The following is a 22,307-nucleotide window of genomic DNA, read 5'->3' on the forward strand; positions in this document are numbered from 1 at the left end:
ATATTGCTCCATACAGAATAATGGACCCCATATAATGCTCCATACAGAATAATGGACCCCATATAATGCTCCATACAGAATAATGGACCCCATATAATGCTCCATACAGAATAATGGGCCCCATATATTGCTCCATACAGAATAATGGGCGCGGTATATTGCCCCATACAGAATAATGGGCCCCATATAATGCTTCAAACAGAATAAATGGCTTCATAGAATGCTCCATACAAAATAATGGACCCCATATAATGCTCCATACAGAATAATGGGCCCCATATAATTCTCCATACAGAATAATGGGCCTCATATATTGCTCCATACAGAATAATGGACCCCATGCAATGCTCCATACAGAATAATAGAGCCCATAAAATGCTCCATACAGAATAATGGACCCCATATATTGCTCCATACAGAATAATGGACCCCATATAATTCTCCATACAGAATAATGGACCCCATAAAATGCTCCATACAGAATAATGGACCCCATATAATTCTCCATAAAGAATAATGGGCCTCATATAATGATCCATACAGAATAATGGACCCCATATAATGCTCCATACAGAATAATGGGTGTCATATGTTGCTCTATACAGAATAATTGACCCAATATAATGCTCTATACAGTATTATGAGCTCTACATAGTCCCCCATACAGTATAATAGACCTCATATATAGCTTCATACAAAATAATGAGCCCCATATAATGCTCCATATATTGCTCCATACAGTATGGGCTCCATACATAAACAAAAAATCAAATACTCACCTCTCCTCGCTGGAGGCATGTCAGGACTCCTCAGCGTCTTCCGGCTCTCTGCACTGTCAGAGCAGAGGGCACGCTGTAGTGACGTTATCGCGCCCTCTGCCCTGACACATCATAGTGTGAGGAGACGCAGAAGACGCCAGAGCTGCGGAGGAACAGGGAGAGATAAGATTGCAAGTGCCGGGGCCCTGAGCAAGCGGACCGCTGGCACCGGGCTCCCCTCCCCCGACTCAAGAGCCCCATAGCGTAACGGGGTCCCAGACGGCGAGTGGGCTTGCTCGAGGCCCTGGCACTTACCCGGGTGCTGACGCCGGCCCTGCCCACTAATCCATACACACAATTAGGCAAAAACAAAAAATACTGTCAGAAAGTCTATATACTTTAATCTTTGTTCATGATATTCAGTTTTAGTTTTAGCATTAAACTCTGGAAAGCGAGGACTGTCAATCAGAAGCGAGGGAAGGCCCCCAACATGCAAAGAAAAGGCGTAACGGTGCACTATTCTCTAGGCCTCCTCATTTGCATGTGAATTAAAAGTTATTTTTTCATGTATTGTGCCAGTAACAGGTAGTGCTAGTTAGATTTCTATAGGGGCTAAGTTTCCTATATCACTGTATAGCTCGTTTAAAATGCATTTTGGGAGTGACAGATTCCCTTTAAAAACAAAAACACTGTAATCAGCCTTACCTTTAAATACCAGACAGGTCAAGATTGGATTTTTTTTTTCCAAAAAAAAGCAGACCCATTTTTCTAATACTCCTTTAAGCCATCACGTGTGCTAAATAGATTTTACCATAGACGTGTACAGTGGATTCATGATGGAGTTACTTACAGTCGTACAATTTTTCTTTTATTCCTTCCTCATCTGTTATAGTAATGGCACACTCTGCACATTAAGGAGAACGTGTTCATCATAATAGAAATGATTGTGGTCGTAATTTTCTGTTGAAAGAACATGGCCCATAAGAAGTAATTACCTCTCCGAGGCTCCAGTGCATTGCATAATACCGGAGCGTGTGGGTGCGTTCTCCCGCTCACCTTCGTGTATGATGCCGGAGGCCACATTACATAATGCATTTTATATGTTATAGCTAAGTATTAGTAATAGGCTTCTCATCACGTATGTTACTGTGTTGTGGGAGATTTAATTGGAAAGACCACAATTGCATGAACAACCCTTGGAAACTGCACAATTATGTTATGATTATGATCTCTAAAAATGAGAAGATACAGAACCAGAGGCCCGGCTGTATGATGTCATTACAGTAGACAAGTCTACAGATTGGCGTCTGGTCATGCCAAATAAGAAACATATCTTTAATGCCAATCAGGCCATAATAAGCCAGAATTCAGCCATCGAAGCCCGGTCAGGGTTTGTAACCCTTTACTAGCCTACAGTGCCTGTAGACAATGAGCAGAGTACAATCTTATACTAAACCAGTTATGAGACTGTAGGGTCCTGCCCTATTGACAAGGGATATGGAAACGCCCAGTTGTCAATTTATTCATTATTTTTCAGGAGGAATAAAACAACATAGAAAACTAAACTATTGGCCTATCTTACATTTTCCAGGGGTCTGGCTCAGCAGCCCAGACAATTAGCTGTGTAAGGGGCCACGGGTACAGTAGTTCTCTACTTTTCACAGTGGTTGGTATTAATGATTACTTCTATTTACTTGAATTTTCTAGTCAAATTTAACCTTTTGAAATTCAACAACATTTTATTAAAAAAAAAAAAAAAAAAAAAAAGAAGCTTAATATAAGTTAAAATAATAATAGAAATAATATTTAGCATACCAAGCCCATTTTGCTCCTGTTTTAAGATAATCCAGTCCTCCACTATTCTCTGTAATTTCTGTAATTTGGTATTGCCGGAATCATACTACATATATAAAATAAAGTCACCAGGTCACTTTAACACTTTACTGCACAGTAAAGGTTGTAAAAACATAAACCAGTGAGTGTGACATCGGTGAAATTGCATTTTTTTCACCATTTCACCGCACTTTTTTTTTTTCCTTTTTTCTAAATTACTTGATACGGTAAAGTGAATGGTATCATTCAGCACTTTCATCCCGCAAAGAAAACTTCTAGATTGATGAAAACAATAAAAAAAAGGTGTAAGGGTATGTGCACACGGTCAGGAGCTGCTGTGGGTTTGATGCTGCATGTTTATGTGTATGTTGATGTTATAGCATAGTGGATGGAATTTCTAGAAATCCCATGTCCACTATGTGTCACGGATATGTCAGATGTGACAGACAGTCGCTCTGCATCTGGCTGCAGAACGTCACTGCGTTTGGCATTGCAGACATTTTCTTAAATCCTTCTCACTTTTGGCCCCAGCGGCAACCTCCCTCCTGCTCTGACTGACACAACCTGGTCTGGATGTCTATAAACTCTCAGTCTGCTGCAGTGAGTCGCCGGTGATATTCACATTTTCCCTTGTGAAGGCTTGGAGCTTTGGCGGCCGGCTAGCTTCCTCTCTGGTGCTCTTGGAGGACATTTGGTGTTATCTCTCTTGTGTCTGCTCAAGCTAAGTTTTCCCCCTTTGTTTGTCTCCCTTGTTGTCTTTAGTTTAGTGGAGACTGACCAGTGCTCACCACCCTCCCTTTCAAGCTCTAGGGATATACAGGGCTTAGGTTTCCTGCTTGGCGATTGGTGTGGAACCAATAAAGGGATGGTAGGGTTGCAAGGGTGTTATTGGATCACCCTATGGGTCTCCACTCCCACTTTCCCTAGTGTCTGGGCTTCCTTCCCCTCATCCCTTCATGTTACACTTAGTCTTTCCCACATTGTGCGTGACACTATGTGTTCCTGTGCACCTGCAGATCACCTGTGGAAACTGACCTGCAGCTCGTCTTTCAGACCTGCAGCTCGTCTTTCAGACCTGCAGCATGTCAATTTCTCTTGCGGGTCCGCATGTGGACTTTCCACATAGACTAACATTTATGAGGAAAGTACACATGTGAAAAAAAAAATTGCGGCCGCTCATTTGCATAAAAAGGGCAGAAGCCTCGCGACTGCTCAGTAGTGTCTGGGCCGCAGGTGGCTTTGGATCGCGGGAACGTACCCTGACTCTTGGAAACAGTGGAGGAAAAAGACTAAAGTGGCCCGGGTGGGAAGCGTTATAGGTCATAGAAAAGTCAAAAAAATTATATCTGCGATTTCAGAGAAATCCACATTTTTCTTAATTTGTAAATGAGTTGTTAAGATCAATGGGCTGGACATAGATCTCCCTGAGAATCTGCACCCAGAGATTATTGTAAATGAATGGGGGCGTTACCAGTTTGAGACATGTAGATCAGGAGAGCTGATTGTCAGTCATTACATGTCTCACACTGGTAACCCCCCCTTTCATAATACAATAAGCTCTGGAGACAGATTCTCAGAGACATCTATGTTCATAGATCTTAACAGCTCATTTGCATAGTAAGAAAAATGTGGATTTCTCTGGAATAAGACATCGTATTGCAAATATCAAGATATCATTTTATTCAACTTTCCATGACCTATATGTCCATATAGACGGCTTAGGTGGGTTAACCCTGATGACAAAATTACCTTTTAAAAGGGTTGTCCTATCCATAAGATAGGTGAACTTGCTGATCGTTGAGGTTCCAACTGCTGAATTTTTATCCCCAATGGGGCACTTTTATCCCCGTTACTGAATGGAGCGGCAGATCTGATGCCTGACAATTCACTCTCTATGGGGCTGCCAAGAAAAGCCGAGTGAAGCCCCATCTGGAATAAATGGAGCCGTGGTCGCACATGTGCACTGCTGCTCCAATCTAATGGGAATAAAACTGCCCTGCTCTGCTGATCAATGGTCGGACCCCCACCAATCAACAATTGCTTTCACCAGACCACCCATTTAGGTTATAGATTGGCTGTAGTCTTCTCCAGTCATTGTATGGTAATATTATTTGGGTTCTGTATGGCACTGTGTGTTCATTGTATACAATATTCAAGATTACTCAAATATCAATAATTATAGATTATGTACATTCCTGCAATTGTGAATTATATGCATTATAACAGCACAGATTAATACCTTTATGCTGCTTCTTGCTCTTAATTCCATGTTACTGTAAGTATTTGACAGAAAAGTGCCACCCTTTCTGTATAAATGCATTACAGAAATATCTGAAGGTTTTCTCAGTCACATATTTACTTTTGTAGAACTGGAAAATCTAATGGCTACTTGTAGGTAATGCATTCTTCCCCCTCAGTCCTACTTTCCTAGCAGTTTATTGCTGCATGCGGAAATGATTTAGGAGTTTGTATATTTTTTTGTTTCATCCTGTTGCACATTTTGTAATACTCAAGAGAGTAAACATGATTCTTTGGAGGGCCCCAAGTTTCCATCCTCATGTCCCAAAGCACAAGTCTGAACACAGACAGACCTTGCTAGTAGGGGGCATTGAAAAGTACAGGTCAACGCAAATCCATTCAGTGTGTAACACAAAGTTTCTTCAGAATGCACCAGGATCTTCTCACATTATATCCGTCTTATACCCCCGCTCAGTCTTCCTGCACATCTAGAGCTATATTGTAAGGCTGGGGTCACGCGAGCGTATAAAAAAAAATCAGTCCAATTTTCATCCAAAAAAGTGGATTTTTCTCACTTATCATCCATGTGCTTTTTTTTTTTTAAATCAGCAGCTATTAATCTTTTACAGGACCATTTATAGTTTCCTATCTTACAAAATTGCAATGTATCCGTAAAAATGCCACTCTGATCAAAAAAATACGCAGATCTGCACTGCCTCATTGAATAACACTGGTCCGAGTGCAATACCTTTTTTTTATCAGATTGCACTCATCCGAGTTATACGCCCCAAGATTCAGGAACTTGGCTCCTTTAACAGTACAATGGGACAATGCGTTCAGCGCTCATATTTGAAGAGGACCATCTTACACCAGTCTCATATAATCGCAAGTGTTATAAAATCTTCCTATATACTTGATCTTTCTGAAAGCCAAAAATACATTAATGCCACCTAAATCCAACTCTTGAAAGAACAATAACCACAAATCACAATGCCTTGCCATATTGAGCACAGCACTACTAGATGGTGTGTAGTATGCATCATTTCACCATTCAAACCATTGCTACAATAAGGGTGATTGATATCCTTTATCGCTCGTTCATAATTTTCTTACAGCATTTCCCCTTTATTTATGCCACCACCATGTAACTTTGATGAGTGGTATCCATCGTTTATACGCATAGCACTTGTCCCCATATTATTCTATGGGGCTGTGCATGTGTCCGATTTTTTCTTCGGACCAAGTTGGTCCAAGGAAAAAAAATGGCAGCATGCCCGATTTACCTCCGAGAATCAGATTGCACTCACCCATTCAGCTCGATGGGACCGGGGAAAAAAATCAGACCCGCACTCAGAAGACATCTGAGTGCAGTCCGATTTTCACGGACTGACATTATAGAGAAGGTGGAGAAACTTTGGTTTTTTTTTCTCCACCTCCGAGAAAGTTGGATCACACTCTGATCAGAGTCTGATCAGTATAATATGACCGATTTTCTCGGAAGTGGAGAAAACTGTCGTCTGCACCTGCCATTATTCACATTGCCATCTTTACAATCATGTAGTGGAAGTGGGTGCCGAAACAGCCCTTTTGATTTGTCTTATGCTACTATGGGCCCGTTGCCTCAGCGTTCCAGCACCCTTTCCCGCTACATGTATTTAAAGGTAAATAAAAAAGATAAATGAAACCGGTGAGTGCCACTGTTTGGTCTATTGAAGAATCAGTTTATTGAAGTTGAGCACCACCGGTCTGATCTTCCAAAGGTCTGTAGACCTGTGGGTGGTCATTTTTGCTTCTATATAAACAGTGATGACCATTTTTCTGTTATTGGATAAGCTGACATAAGTGTGAGTATTGTGGTGCTGCTCTGCTGCGCCCCAAGTCTGGTAGGTGGGAAGCTAAAGGGGAAGTTATTTAAGGTGTTTGGCATCAGATGGGGAAAGTGCAGTGGTACTGTATAAGATGCTTTAAAGACCGGTGAAAAGGAGTGGGCCAAAACTGGTCTGCTGAGAAGCCATCCGTGGTCTGGAATGAAGTAACAGTGTGTTTGAGTAGCATCAGTATGTGGGTATAACCATACAACTTGGATGGGGCAGGGAACCACTTGGGCACGACATGCAGGGTGTTGCTTCTCGAATGCCTTTGAATGAAGGTCGGGCAAAAGCCAGCAGTCACTCCATAACAACCTGACTCTTGGTGGACTAGTGAAGCATCGCACAGCTTCAGGGCGAAACATTTCATCAGGATTAAGTTTACTAATATTTAATTACTTTGATCTTCTGCAACCATCAAGGTTACTGTACCACTATATCTGTTTGCAACCATTAAGAACCACTTTCTGCAACCATTCTCTAAAGTATAACTCTGAAAATGACCCTCATACGATATACTCTATGGGATGCTTCAGAAATAAAATTTCCCTACTTTGCAATTTGTTGCGTTTAGAGGAAAATACCATTGTAGTTCGATATCAGGATCTTTTTCAAATTCATAAGGAATCCAACAGAAAATACCTCCTCGTGGCTCTTTATGAGACCAGAATCATATGGAGGACCTATAAAAGTCAAGCGTACCCTAATCCAGCTCTGTACAACTCCGGATATGGCTGTATTTACATGTGACATTTTGCTGTATTTTTGTTAAAGGATTTGGGGTCCTTTTTTAACTAAGTTGAGTTTTTCCATGTTTTGTAATACATACAGTAAAATATGCAATACAAATGTATTTACTGTATCTTTACCGTACATTAAAATAAAAAAGGATAAAAAATTAAAGTGGTTTGTCCAGAACAATTTTTTTTTCTTTAGTAGGGGCCCAAGAACTAACAGGCAAGTAGTTGCTAACGACATGGCTGTTGGCCAATCTTTGCTGGTACAGAGTGGTCACAGACCGCTCCTGCCAGATTTTCAGAGGCTTCCGCTGATGTCATGTTGACAGACTAGTGGCTTCTCTTCTGCTCTGCTCTGTTGACAGGATGTGACTGTCAATGCCATGCTGATTTACAGGCGGCTCCCTGCTGTCTAACTGCGGGGAGCCAGCTGTCAATCAGTATGATGTCTGCAGTCACGCCTTGTTGACAGAGCAGCCTGGAACAGGAAGAGCTGCTCTTTTGATGTGCAGCAGCTAAAGTGCTGGCAGGAGCGGTCAGTGACTGCTCTGAGCCATCACTGGATAATGCAAGCAGGTTTTTAGGGCCATAGTAAGAAAAATAAAATAGTCCTGAACAACCCCTTTAAGACAAAAATGTGACTACAGACTAAATTGTTGTACCTTATATGTATTTATTATTTTTTCTTCTTTTTTTTAAAGGACCATTTAGAGACAATAAATTCTATACTCTTAGACCATTCTCTCCGTAGAAAGGAATGATACATGATGGAAGCGCTCGGATGAAGAACAATACTATAAAACATGTTAAATACTTATAGCAAAAAAGAGAAAGTGATTCACTTAGACCATTTCCTTTACATATAACACTATACATGTTTGACAGTTGTTACTATTTGTGGGTAATGACTGTTCCTGGAGGGGACAGTTTAGTCTAGGTGAGAAATGATTAAGCCCACCATGTTAATGCCCTTTTAATGACAGAATGGCGGCGATAATAGTAAACACCTGGAGCACTTTATTACCATCATGTGGCACTTGGTGAGATTCATGTTTATCAGTGCATGTGCTCACATCTCGGAGTAGAGATGCCTTGGAAAGGTGCACGTGATCACTACTTTATGATGCTGTAAAGATAGTAAGTTGATTATAGGCTGGATACTATACTAGCAGGTGCCACTTGCAAGATGCCGCCACTAAGCACAGACTCTATTTTATAGTCCGATAACCCCTGTGAACAATACGAAGCACAAACATACCAGCACTGCAGCTGCTCTCACAAGGACACATATAAGGGGTCATTTACTATTATGGCTCAAAGGTGCAAATCAGCACGAAACCAGAGCAAGTCATCGCACATCTGCTGTTTGTCTGCATTATAGTCTTTCTAGTTTGTCTTACACAAAGCTCACACAGGATTGTTGATAGTTAATTATTGCAGTTTATTCTACACTAACAAATTTGTGTAGGATTAGTAAGTAGAGATTAGTTAATCCTTTTTTGAATTTTCCAAATTTTACCAGAAAATTAAATTTTCTCTGCAAATCCAAATGACTCCTTTTGTCCTGAAAAACATTCATGACACCATTCTCTTTTCCTAACACACTGATCTTTTTCATGGCTGTGTCAAACACTAGCTGTAAGGTTTGGTCAGTGTTTTATGGCTTTCTCTTCCTATCCCTAATGGGTAAGCTGAGAGCTGTGACGTCTTCTCACTATCCAGATTCGCCACAAAATTGCTGCTGCATATCCTGCTTCTGCACTTATACAGGTCATGATAGTCCCTCTTGATTGGCTGTGCTATACCATGTGATGTGATGGCTACAAGGCATTATGGGGAAGCCCTTCTGAAGTTATGTGATCATTCTTTGACTAATACGATCCTCTGCAATATGCAAAATGGCAGCAACCATTTTAGGTGATTAAGGAGTGCTCCAGAAAAATGATTCATTGTATTATGCCCAGTGCAGTGCCCGAGGTAGTAAAAAATGACTGGGGATTCATAGACCAAGCTAGTAGTTATGGACTACCTTTAGGCCCTGCGTCTGGAATAAGGCAGTGTAGTGTTTTTCAACTCCATTCCTCCAATACCCCAACCCACAGGGTTTATGGCTATCAGATATTCTCAAGTCATGACCTCTTGAGAGTACTTCAGGGTTGGAATTGAGAAACTCAGACGTAGGCCTCAATTCATCAAGACCAACGATCTTCACATCGGTCTTGATGAGGGGTCAGGGTGGAATGCTAGGTTCCTGATTCATTAAGAGGAGCACGAGTGGTGTGTTCCTCCGTGTGCCCCTCGCCACAAATCGTACTCCAGTCCCTGCTGGAGTATGGTTTGCGGCATAGAGAAAGCTACACCCTCATCCTGCCCCAGCTTTGCTCACTGTGGAGCAAATAGCACCTAAAGTCGCAAAATTTTATAGCAGCATTGAGTTGTGCCAAAATTTTGCAACTTTTCAAAGCTTTTTACGCCTGGCATAAAAGCTTTGATGATTTGGGCCCATAGAGTAATATTTTTCCTGGAATGTGTTTCTAAAGGGTTCCTATTGCTTATCAAAACTTTTCACATGTCATAGTGATCTGTAGGGTCCAGCACTAAGACCCTAACCAATTGCTATAAATCCAAGACAGAAGCAAAATAAATAAAATGAATACATACCCTGCTGTAAGTAAATAAGTAAAGGTAATAGTCCCAAGACCTCAACCCAATGGAACACTTGTGGGTAGAGTTGAAGAAAAAACAGTAGAAGAGACCTGGGGTCAGATTTCGGTCAAGACATGCTTGAATCTGATCGAGAGCATCCCAGAAGGATTCAGGCAGTGTTGAAAGCCAAAGGTGGATTCACAATATACTAATAATATAATAAAAATAAAAATTTAGATTTTTAGGAGCAAAACAATAACAATGCAGTGACATGACAAGAATCTGTATAACTAATCAGATGCTAAATAGTTGCAAGTCAAATTTATGTATGAGATAGCCAAGATGATTGTCAATAAAATGATGGTAGTCTCACATTCGAACAGTAGTGGATGATGAGATATGGAGCCTGAAAGTCAAAAATTCAAAACATTACTACCCTTTTGCTCGTCAGTGTACAAGCAGCCCCATTACAAAGGGTGTTCTCAAGTTTAAAAGTTATCCATTATCCATGAGATACAAGATAACTTTCCGATCTTTGGGGGTCCGACCACCGTGGCCTCGACCGATCCTGGGAAACATGGCTGGCTTGAAGAGCCCCAGCTGAGTTGAGCGGATGTCGTTTATGCACACTATTGGTACATTTATTCATAATGGGAGCACCGGAGAATGCAGTGCACAGTGCTCAACTGATCTTCAGCCCCCCTTATTAGAATGAATGGAGAGGTAGTGCGCATGATCGACCTCGGCTCCATTCAGCCGGGGCTCTTCAGAGCCCCAATTCTTGGGATCGGAGGGAGCCACGTTAGTTGCACCCCCAGCAATTGGAAAGTTATCCTCTTTAAGTATGATCTTTTAGATGTAGGAGGGGTGTACACTTGCCATACAACTCCAGCAACACTTATCTTGGTTGACAACCAATAGAACACATAAGAAAAGGCACAGGCAGACCATCCAGTGTGTATTATGTCCTGGAAAGCCTATTATCTGTGCTACAGGGTGGCAAGATTCTGTGTCAGCATATAAAGGGGTAGAATTATCCCCAGAGTCATGGAAAGGGTGAGCAAGAAACAAACTTGAAGAACTTCTATTCGGGGTAAATAAACTGGACACCATCATGAGCTGCCTTTCATTATTTCTTCAAAATTTCACCTTTAATGTTCTCTATCTCTTCTCCTATGGCATGCCGAATGGCTAACTTGAAGACTCGCTGGGCTTACTGCTGAAGACCCTGTATCATGCAATGCATGACATCATTTGTAATAGGAAACTTTCACAAACATATGGGGACAATATACGTTAACCGTATTGTGTTATTAAACCAGATTAAATAAAGCAATCATAAGTCTTCGAGTATCTATTGTCAAAAGAAAAAGGGATCCTCTGCCTGTAACGATTTACCCAATTGACGAGTTAATTTGGCATTTACCCCCTATGGACAACATAGCATGTTTTTCGTTTAATAACAAAGAACAAGATCTAAGCAGATATTTCTTATTGCTTCCAGTAGCTTGGAAAGACCCACAAAATATTTTGGTCATATGTCTCGAAAGAACATTTGCTTTTATCATGGGTATTTTACATTTTGTATTGATAAAGTTTAGTGATAATTGTTTGCATACTAAATGTAGATGGGACATTTATACACGTAAAGCTGACCTATAACAAGCCAGATGATTATAGTTATTAAGCATTTTTCAAGCCAAAAAAATTACTGAATTACTAGATTTTTAGTAAATTTTAATCTAGCAGTTGTCCATTGTTGTCATTACATCTTACGTACAATCCTCCAGCCTCACCCTTTCAGGTATGTTCTTTTTTTGCTGCTTTTTCCCTGCAATTTTTTTCGTACGTTTTTACAGTGGAAAAAACGCTGCAGTTTACGGTGCCAGCAAATGAATGAGATTTCTGACGTCTCATGCACATGCTGCTTATTTTTTTCCTTGCCTAATTGAAGGAGGTTCAAAGTCTGCAGCATGTCAATTCTTGCTGCGGTTTTGCAACATTTTTCACTCATTCAAGTGAAAGGGGAAAAAAATTGCATCTAAAAACACATAAAAAACACACACAAAAAGTGGCAAAAATGCGCATATTTTACGCAAAATATTTCATGCCAATAATCCAGTGTTTGCAGCAGATTTTTCTTATGGTCAGCAATGTTCTCTCTTATGGTCAGCAATTGCAAGCTTTCCAGTTTCGATAAAGCAGGTATGCGAAACGCGAGTCAGGGGCTGTAGTGAGAGGACCTTCCACGGCTTTGGATCATTATAGGTGAGCAATAGTCCTTTATATGATGCACATTGCACTTTTTCTATGGACACTATCATTGCAAGGGGGTTCTTGAACTGCTGCTTAATTAAATTAGGATGCTTTCATTGTGGTCATTTGTTGATACTCCTTTATGGCACCTTATGAATATTGCCCCCATGTCCTATACATTACAGTGTTCTCTCCTACACATTTTCCATGTTTCCTCTTTCTATATAGACCTCGATCTTTTTTATTGTGACTATATGTGTTTTTTACGTATATTTCCTCAAATAAAGTTCTATTACCATTTTATACCTCTTGGTGGATTATGGTTACTCCATTGCCTGTAGTTATTGTGCAAGCTTTCCAGTATTGAAATTTTCATGAATTTAATGACCCCAGAGATTTTCCGACGCTGGGGAGCGCTACACTGTTATTCGTCAGCGCCGTGAAAGAGCTGCGCTGAGGAATAAGTACCCTTAACTGCCGCCGTGAAAATGCGTTACGGTGGTTGTTAAGGAGCTAACGCTGCACATTATGCAGTGTGAATGGACCATGGCTTATCCAGATCATGAAACATACGCCGATCCGCTATATGCCAGCCGATCAGCAGATGTTTACTGGCTGGTATACACAGGCCGACGAAAATTCTATTTTCATAGAATGATCGTTAAAGGGGTTGTCCCGTCTAGAATGAAAAGTCTCCAGACACTCTTTGTGACTGCAAACTTATGAATGCCCCCAGCGAACGCAATGTGAGCTGTGAGGACTTGCTGGTGTCTGCTCCGGGAACGGCTGTTAATTATGGGACATGCATACACCTAGCCAGAACCCTTCTATTGGGAGCAGCCTTGCTCATTACACTTGTCTAGTAGGCGCAGCCTGGCTCAAGACACTTGTTTAGTAGGCGGCCTTGTTCAATACACTTGCCTAGTAGGCACGGCCTGGCTCAAGACACTTGATTAATAGGCGGCCTTGTTCAATACACTTGTCTAGTAGGCGCGGCCTGGATCAAGACCCTTGTTTAGTAGGCGGCCTTGCTCAATACACTTGTCTAGTAGGCGTGGCATGTCTCAAGACACTTGTCTAGTAGGTGCAGCCTTGCTCAAGACACTTGTCTAGTAGGCGCGGCCTTGCTCAATACACTTGTCTAGTAGGCGTGGCCTGGCTCAAGACACTTGTCTAGTAGGCGCGGCCTTGCTCAATACACTTGTCTAGTAGGCGCGGCCTGGCTCAAGACACTTGTCTAGTAGGCGCGACCTCGCTCAAGACACTTGTAAGAATGAGCATTTTGCTTACTCCCTGTATAATTATTGTCAGCTTGTTTAGATGGACCAAGAATCGGGAATGAAAGTTACAATAAACGCTTATTTCCCAATAATTGGTTTCTCTAAATGGGCCATAAGATTGCAGAATGCCGATCACAGGTAGGGTAGTGGACAGAGATGATGAAGAAGGTGAAAGGGGAAGTAGCATTGTTGAAAGCTTTGTGCATGTGTGTAAAACGTTTGAATTTGACTTTCTGGTTAGCATGTTATAGACGCAATAGCCAATCTGAAAAGGTAGAGCTGCAAGAGGAGGGAGAAAGTAGCTGAATGAATCAATAATAAAGGAGGAGGTGTGTCTTAGACTACTTCAGACTCTATGAAGGCACTGTAGCTAATCTATGGCTCATAGCTCTAAGAATTTGAAGAAAAAGCAGACAAAGAACAGGCACTGAGAAATATGAATCAAAGGTAATTATGCCATACAGGTACTGACTTAAATATATTTGTTGAATCACTTTCACTTAAAATGATAGGAATGTGACATTCTTATTGACCAGTCAAATATTGGGAACTCCTAGCCCTGGGGACAGAGATAAAAATATGACTTAAAGCGCTATAGATCTGGTTATGCTTCTGTAATACTATACTATTATAGGAAGGAATCTAGAGATGACAAGGGATTACCGTAGGTGTTTGTGCCTGCGTCGTCCTGCAGGATAATTATGGCTGTGAGAATTCCTCATCGGGTGCTAGAAAGAAAGAAGTGATGCACAGCTAATAGGTATAAGGCTGGGTTTATACACAGAGATTTTGGAGACCAATATCCAAATCAGACCTCAACATTTATCATGCCTCAACATTTACATACACATACTGTAGATATTATGGATTAGTTCATAGTTTTTAAGTTTTAATATCCTACAGTGGCATGTAAAAGTTTGGGCACCCCTGGTCAAAATTACTGTTATTGTGAATAGTTAAGCAAGTTGAAGATGAAATGATCTCTAAAAGGAAGGACAAAAGTTAAAGATGGCACATTTCCTTTGTATTTTATATATATATATATATATATATATATATATATATATATATACAGTACAGACAAAGTTTGGACACACCTTCTCATTTAAAGATTTTTCTGAATTTTCATGACTTTGAAAATTCTGCATTCACACTGAAGGCATCAAAACTATGAATTAACACATGTGGAATTATATACTTAACAAAAAAGTGTGAAACAACTGAAAATATGTCTTATATTCTAGGTTCTTCAAAGTAGCCACCTTTTGCTTTGATGACTGCTTTGCACTCTCTTGGCATTCTCTTGATGAGCTTCAAGAGGTAGTCACCGGAAATGGTTTTCACTTCACAGGTGTGCCCTGTCAGGTTTAATAAGTGGGATTTCTTGCCTTGTGAATGGGGTTGGGACCATCAGTTGTGTTGTGCAGAAGTCTGGTGGAAACACAGCTGATAGTCCTACTGAATAGACTGTTAGAATTTGTATTATGGCCAGAAAAAAGCAGCTAAGTAAAGAAAAACGAGTGGCCAACATTACTTTAAGAAATGAAGGTCACTCAGTGCGAAAAATTGGGAAAACTTTGAAAGTGTCCCCAAGTGCAGTTGCAAAAACCATCAAGCGCTACAAAGAAACTGGCTCACATGAGGACCGCCCAAGGAAAGGAAGACCAAGAGTCATCTCTGCTTCTGAGGATAAGTTTATCTGAGTCACCAGCCTCAGAAATCGCAGGTTAACAGCAGCTCAGATTAGAGACCAGGTCAATGCCACACAGAGTTCTAGCAGCAGACACATCTCTTCAACAACTGTTAAGAGGAGACTTTGTGCAGCAGGCCTTCATGGTAAAATAGCTGCTAGGAAACCACTGCGAAGGACAGGCAACAAGCAGAAGAGACTTGTTTGGGCTAAAGAACACAAGGAATGGACATTAGACCAGTGGAAATCTGTGCTTTGGTCTGATGAGTCCAAATTTGAGATCTTTGGTTCCAACCACCGTGTCTTTGTGCGACGCAGAAAAGGTGAATGGATGGACTCTACATGCCTGGTTCCCACCGTGAAGCATGGAGAAGGTGTGATGGTGTGGGGGTGCTTTGTTTGTGACACTGTTGGGGATTTATTCAAAATTGAAGGCATACTGAACCAGCATGGCTACCACAGCATCGTGCAGCGGCATGCTATTCCATCCGGTTTGCGTTTAGTTGGACCATCATTTATTTTTCAACAGGACAATGACCCCAAACACACCTCCAGGCTGTGTAAGGACTATTTGACCAAGAAGGAGAGTGATGGGGTGCTACGCCAGATGACCTGGCCTCCACAGTCACCAGACCTGAACCCAATCGAGATGGTTTGGGGTGAGCTGGACCGCAGAGTGAAGACAAAAGGGCCAACAAGTGCTAAGCATCTCTGGGAACTCCTTCAAGATTGTTGGAAGACCATTTCCGGTGACTACCTCTTGAAGCTCATCAAGAGAATGCCAAGAGTGTGCAAAGCAGTCATCAAAGCAATAGGTGGCTACTTTGAAGATCTTAGAATATAAGACATATTTTCAGTTGTTTCACACTTTTTTGTTAAGTATATAATTGCACATGTGTTAATTCATAGTTTTGATGCCTTCAGTGTGAATGTACAATTTTTATAGTCATGAAAATACAGAAAAATCTTTAAATGAGAAGGTGTGTCCAAACTTCTGGTCTGTACTGTAGTTACATTGTCATTTTTTACATTTTAAAAATTACAAAAAGGAAAATAGACCGATGTAAAAGTTTGGGCAGCCTTGGCAATTTGTGTGCTCGGATAACTTTGACCAAAGTTTCAGACCTTAATTAGGCTGTTAGGGTTATGGCTTGTTCATTATCATCATTAGGAAAGGTCAGGTGATGCAAATTTTCCAGCTTTATAAAAAACAGGCCTCCTCTAACCTTGTGCCAAAAGACACCAGCCATGGGTTCTTCTAAGCAGCTGCCTAGCACTTTGAAAATGAAAATGGTGGAGGCCCACAAGGCAAGAGAAGGCTGTAAGAAGATAGCAAAGCGTTTTCAAGTTGCCCTTTCCTGAGTTCGAAATGTAATTAAGAAATCGCAGTTAACATGAACAGTGGAGGTCAAGATAAGGTCTGGAAGACCAAGCAGAATTTCAATGAGAGCTGCTCGTCGGATTGCTAGACAGGCAAATCAGAACCCCCGCTTGACTTCAAAATACTTTCAGAAAGATTTAGCAGACTCTGGAGTTGTAGTACATTGTTCTACTGTTCAGACACATCTGCACAAATATGGCCTTCATGGAAGAGTCATCAGAAGAAAACCTCTCCTGTGTCCTCACCAAAAAATTCAGCATCAGAAGTATGAACATCTAGACTAGCCTGATGCATTTTGCAAACAATCCTGCTAACCAATGAGGTTAAAATAGAACTCTTTAGCCAGAATGATCAAAGGTATATGTAGAGAAAAAAAGGGCACAGAATTTCAGGAAAATAACATCTCGCAAGCCATTAAGCATGGGAGTGGATCAATCATGCTTTGGGGTTGTGTTGCAGCCAATGGCATGGGGAACAATTCATAGGTAGAGGGAAGAATGGATTCAATGAAATTTCAACAAATTCTTGATGCAAACATAAAACCATCTGTAAAAAAACTGACATTGAAAAGAAGATGGCTTCTACAAATGGATAATGATCCTAAACGCACGTCAAAATCCACAATAGACTACCTCAAAAGGCACAAGAAGACAGTTTTAGTGTTCCTCACAGTCCCCTGATCTGAACATCACAGAAAATCTGTGATTAGACCTCCAAAGAGCAGTGCATTCATGACGACCCAGGAATCTCACAGAACTTGAAGAATTTTCCAAGGAAGAATGAATGAAAATCCCTCAAACAGGAATTGAAAGACTCTTGTCTGGCTACAAAAAGCGTTTACAAGCTATTTTCAAAAGGGGGCGCTACTAGGTATTAACAATGCAGGGTGCCCAAACTTCTGCACAGGCCCATTTTCTTTTTTGTAATTTTTAAAATATAAAAGATCAAAAAATATTTTTTTTGTCTAAAATACAAAGGAAATGTGTCATCTTTAACTTTAGTCCTTTTAGAGATCATTTCATCTTCAACTTGCTTCACTGTTCACAATAACAGTAATTTTGACCAGAACTGCCCAAACTTTTACATGCCACTGTATGTGTTGAAATTGATATTTTTGTTTAGCGGCAATTAATTATTGTGAAAAGAGCTTCTAGTCCATAAAATGTCCCCAACAGGCTCCAAACTTGTAAGAAAACATATTTTATTTCACTTACCTTTTAAATTCCATGCTATTCCCATTATGACAGTACTGTACTCCACCGCTGTGTCCTATTCACACCCTGAACACAATGACGTATCTTTTCTGGCTGCAGTGGTGACATCGGTATGTGGTCTCCTTGGATCCCCAGAGGTTCTACTGATCTGCACTTAGATTACAAAATGAATGTAATATAAACCCTACAATATAGCAGTATAATGAACTAGTAGTTGTAGGGGAAATCACAGTTTGCCCTTGAGACTTCTCAGCTGTCAATATTTTGATCCTCATAAGCAAAAAACATCAACTAACTTAGTAATGGGGGGAAAGGGTTTATTTAGTTGAATTGAAACCTCAAAGGTTTTGTCCAGCACCACTCAGTTCCTCATCAGTAGGTGAATGGTGCTAATACTATTGCATCTACACATACCATGTTTCTCTAAAAATAAGACAGGGTCTTATATTATTTTTTGCTCAGAAAGAGGAGTACAGACCAAAAGTTTAGACACACCCTCTCATTTAACGATTTTTCTGTATTTTCATGACTATGAAAATCGTACATTCACACTGAATGCATCAAAACTATGAATTAACACATGTGGAATTATATACTTAACAAAAAAGTGTGAAACAACTGAAAATATGTCTTATATTCTAGGTTCTTCAAAGTAGCCACCTTTTGCTTTGATGACTGCTTTGCACACTCTTGGCATTCTCTTGATGAGCTTCAAGAGCTTGATGTCTTTTTTAAAATGTGGTAACCAGAACTGGACACAGTATTCCAGATGAGGTCTGTCCATGGAGGAGTAGAGGGGGATAGTTACTTCAAGTGATTTAGACTCTATGCTTCTCTTAATACATCCCAGACCTGCGTTTGCCTTTTTTGCTGCTGCATTACACTGTTGACTCATGTGCGGTCTTTTTCACACGTACTTTTGCTTAGTTCTATTCCTTCTATTTTGTAGATGTAATTTTCATTTTTTTTGCCCCGATGTAGAACCTTGCATTTCTCCCTGTTAAATACCGTTCTATTAGTCGCTGCCCATTGCTCAAGCTTATCTAGATCCTTATGAATCCTTTCTCTGTCTTCTCTAGTGTTAGCTATCCATCCTAGCTTTTAGTTGAACTGGTGAAGGCACTCAAGAATGGCTGTGCCTTCTCCAGTTCACAGTTTTTAATGAAATGGACTTCTAATGAAGTTTGAAGATGTTTACTTAAGGCTGGATGTGCCGTCCTCCCCAAGCTTTCATTTGTTACTTTGCTCTGCCCTAGGCAGGACAGAGAAATGCGCGAGCACATGGGCGTGATGCCGAGGAAACTGTGTGGATGAAGTAGCATGTGTCATCCACAAGAAGCAAGAAGAGAGGAGTCGCCGGATACAGAACAGCAATGCTCATTGGACTGGACCGTCACATCGGTGAGTATAATAAAAGCTATTTTTGTTTTATGGACAGCGCATTGGGGACATATATACAGCATTCTAGAATACTGTATATAAGGGTGTACAGTTGCTGGCCCTACTTTATATGGAAAAACCTGGCGACAGCTTCCCTTTAAAGGATCTTTGGTGACATCATGGTCACATGACCGTGATGTCATCAAAGATCCTTAAGCAGCCTTATCCTTGGAATAGAAACACTGGGGGCCCCCAAGAGAGTGGGAATCCTGAGAAATTGTCAAGTTTTCCCCCCTTCCCCTGTAATGCTGTTCTTGACTGTAATTAGGGCTTATTTTTGGAGTAGGACTTATATTTCAAGCATACTTGAAAAATCCTGTAAAATCATGCTAAGGCTTATTTTCTGGGAAACATGGTACCTACCGGGATGTGTACAAAATCAGCTAGTATCGTGTACCTGTAACACCTAATACCTGCCAATCAAGCACATATGCTGGAACTTATATGTACGTCCGTTAAGCTCCTGATGCCGAAGTGAGCAGCGTCAGACTACCCCTTTAAATGATAGTAATGGTGGGATCTTATTTATTTCTTCATTTTAGAGGAATACGCATAAGTTGGATAAGCATTCTTGATGTCCAAGGCAGGAGTTTTAGGGTGTGTCCTACATCCATGGTTCCTTAAGGCAGAACATAATTGTTGCCATTTAGACAATGATTTATTTAATTCTCTCTGCTCTCACCCCACTTTCCATCTATTCCTAGAGTTCTTGTTTCTCATACCTTACATTTCCCTACATCCAAATCTCTTTGTCCAACTCTTCAAATGATTAAACAAAGATATTTGAAGGAAGAGCTTTACTCTCAATGTTTCTGGTTACCCCTGGTCCTCCCACTTCTTTTAGGGGCCAACTGATTATACTATTCAAAATAGATCATGGTAATTATAATTAAGAGATAATTTATTTAAGGTTTTATTACATTCACATTTTGGCCTGTGCAAAAAAAAATGGGAGGCTGCAGACACTAACTCCAGGTGTAATTTTATATATTTCACATTACAATTTCTTCATTTAAAAACAAACTCAAAGAGAAAGGCCAGGACTGGGAAATTGCTTCAGCCGCTGACCAGGTGTACGTTCCAATAAACTGCCTCTTCCATATTTCACGAACTGTAAATGTCACTGTACAAGCAGCGCGTTATCATGTCATGATATATTATTGCTGAGAATGATGATAAGGTCGATACGGTGAATTTTTTATGGTAGTTTTGAATGCTTATATGGTTTGTTGAGACCTCTATGAACACACTAGTGTAAACCTATTTCCAAGTATTGTATCAAAGCTGTCATGAAGTCTGCAATTTACAGCACTGACGACCTTCAGCAGACATCTGCTTCTACGTTCACACACGTTCACACACGTCTTGGAATGACTGCACTTCCTCCTAGAATGAGGCGGTTTGTTGTGATTAAACATTTACTTTTATGTTTTCATTAAAAGGGAACAGAGAGGAGAAAACAAAGATCAATTGTAAATTTACTTACAGCTCCTCCACCAGCAGCAAAGAATAGGGCACTGGTGGCACATTTGTCATTATATATTCCAATAGTTTTATTATTTTTTTAAGCTATAAGGCTATGTGCACACTGTGCATTTTTGATGCGTTTTGGCGGCGTTTTTTCCTGAGTGGAAATGCACCAAAAACGCAAGGTAATCCATCTGCCAGCTAATGCAATGACAATCTTGATGTGCTGTGCACATGATGCGGAACTTTTCGCTCAGGATTGTCATTGCATTAAAATACGCAGCATGTCAATTCTTTGTAGCGTTTCTGCAGCGCAAAAACGCACAAAGAATGCTACCCGGGCCGGGGAAGAAGACTACTTCTCCCACCATCGACCGCCGCACCTGCAGGTAACACCGAGAGCGGAGCAGTTGAGGGGAGAAGTAGTCTCCTCAGTCGAGCCGGGGCCATGCACGGTGTAAAAAAAAAAAAAGTAAAAATCTCTGTAAAATTTTAAAAAAACACCTTTCTCATCTGTCTGGAATCCTGCCGGTGTCCCCCGACGACCCGATCACGCTAACTCCCAGCAGTGTACATCGCTGTGCTGCTGGCTGAGGTCATATGAGTTCATCAGCTGAAGATCAGCTGATGACCTCTGGGACCTCACTTTATGGCAATGGTGCTCTGTGGGAATATTCTCACGAATGTTCACACGCATCACTGATGTAGTATGAGTTCATTGGGGCTTATCAGCTGAAGAACTCACGAGACCTCAGCCTGCAGCACAGAGATGTACACTGACAGGAGTCATTACACTCCTGTCAGTGTACAGTTCTATCTTCTACAGCAGTCACATCAGTGATTGATGTGGCTGCTGTAGAAGTGACCCGGATTGCTGTGGGAAAATCTGGATTACGTCATGACGGCGGACAGGTTGTTTTTCATGTTTTTTTCAATAAAAAACTTTATTCTGGCCGTGTCTCTATTGAAAAAGCATTGAAACCCTTTACTACGGTGTCAGTAATAGGGGCGTCTTATAGACACCTTCCATTACTAACCTGGGCTTCATTTCAGTCGCCAATACAAGGCTGACATGAACCCCAGCCTTATTATCCCACTCGCCACCGCTACACGGCAGTGGGAAGAGCGGAGGCTAAGTGCCAGATTTGGCGCATCTTAAGGATGTGCCATTTCTGGGACTGCTGAGGGGGGATATTATTAGCCACAGAGGGGGCTAGTATCCATGGCCCCTTCCCTGGCTATTAATATCAGCTAGCAGCTGTCTGTTTAGCCTTTTCTGGTTGCATTTTATATGCGGAAACTACGTAAAAAATTTTCTGGGGTCCCCCTGTAATCTAGCCAGTAAAGGCTAAGGAAACAGCTGTGGGCTGTTATTAGTAGCCAGGGAACATTTTTGGCTAATGGCCCCTTCCCCGCCTACTAATATCAGCTCCCAGCGGTTGGCATTCCCTCTGCTGGTTATAAAAATGACGTGGGAGCCCATGCCATTTTTTTAACAA

The 22,307-nt window shown here is 41.0% G+C and overlaps 1 long non-coding RNA gene across 3 annotated transcripts in view; it reads right to left on the reverse strand.

Annotated features, from left to right (window-relative positions):
• Positions 1-22,307, reverse strand: part of LOC141273481 (uncharacterized) — a 254,838-nt gene that overhangs the window by 61,010 nt on the left and 171,521 nt on the right. For 2 of the 3 annotated variants that reach the window (XR_012322096.1, XR_012322097.1), the window contains exon 3: positions 17,902-18,049. This is a non-coding gene — a long non-coding RNA (uncharacterized lncRNA). Of the gene's footprint in view, positions 1-14,279; positions 14,345-17,901; positions 18,050-22,307 lie in introns of all 3 variants that reach the window. The other variant, XR_012322098.1, reaches the window with a different exon arrangement.

The sequence above is a fragment of the Phyllobates terribilis genome, unplaced genomic scaffold (assembly GCF_046119375.1).
Source record: "Phyllobates terribilis strain yellow unplaced genomic scaffold, ASM4611937v1 Scaffold_5__5_contigs__length_657084704, whole genome shotgun sequence".
Classification (NCBI taxonomy): domain Eukaryota; kingdom Metazoa; phylum Chordata; class Amphibia; order Anura; family Dendrobatidae; genus Phyllobates; species Phyllobates terribilis.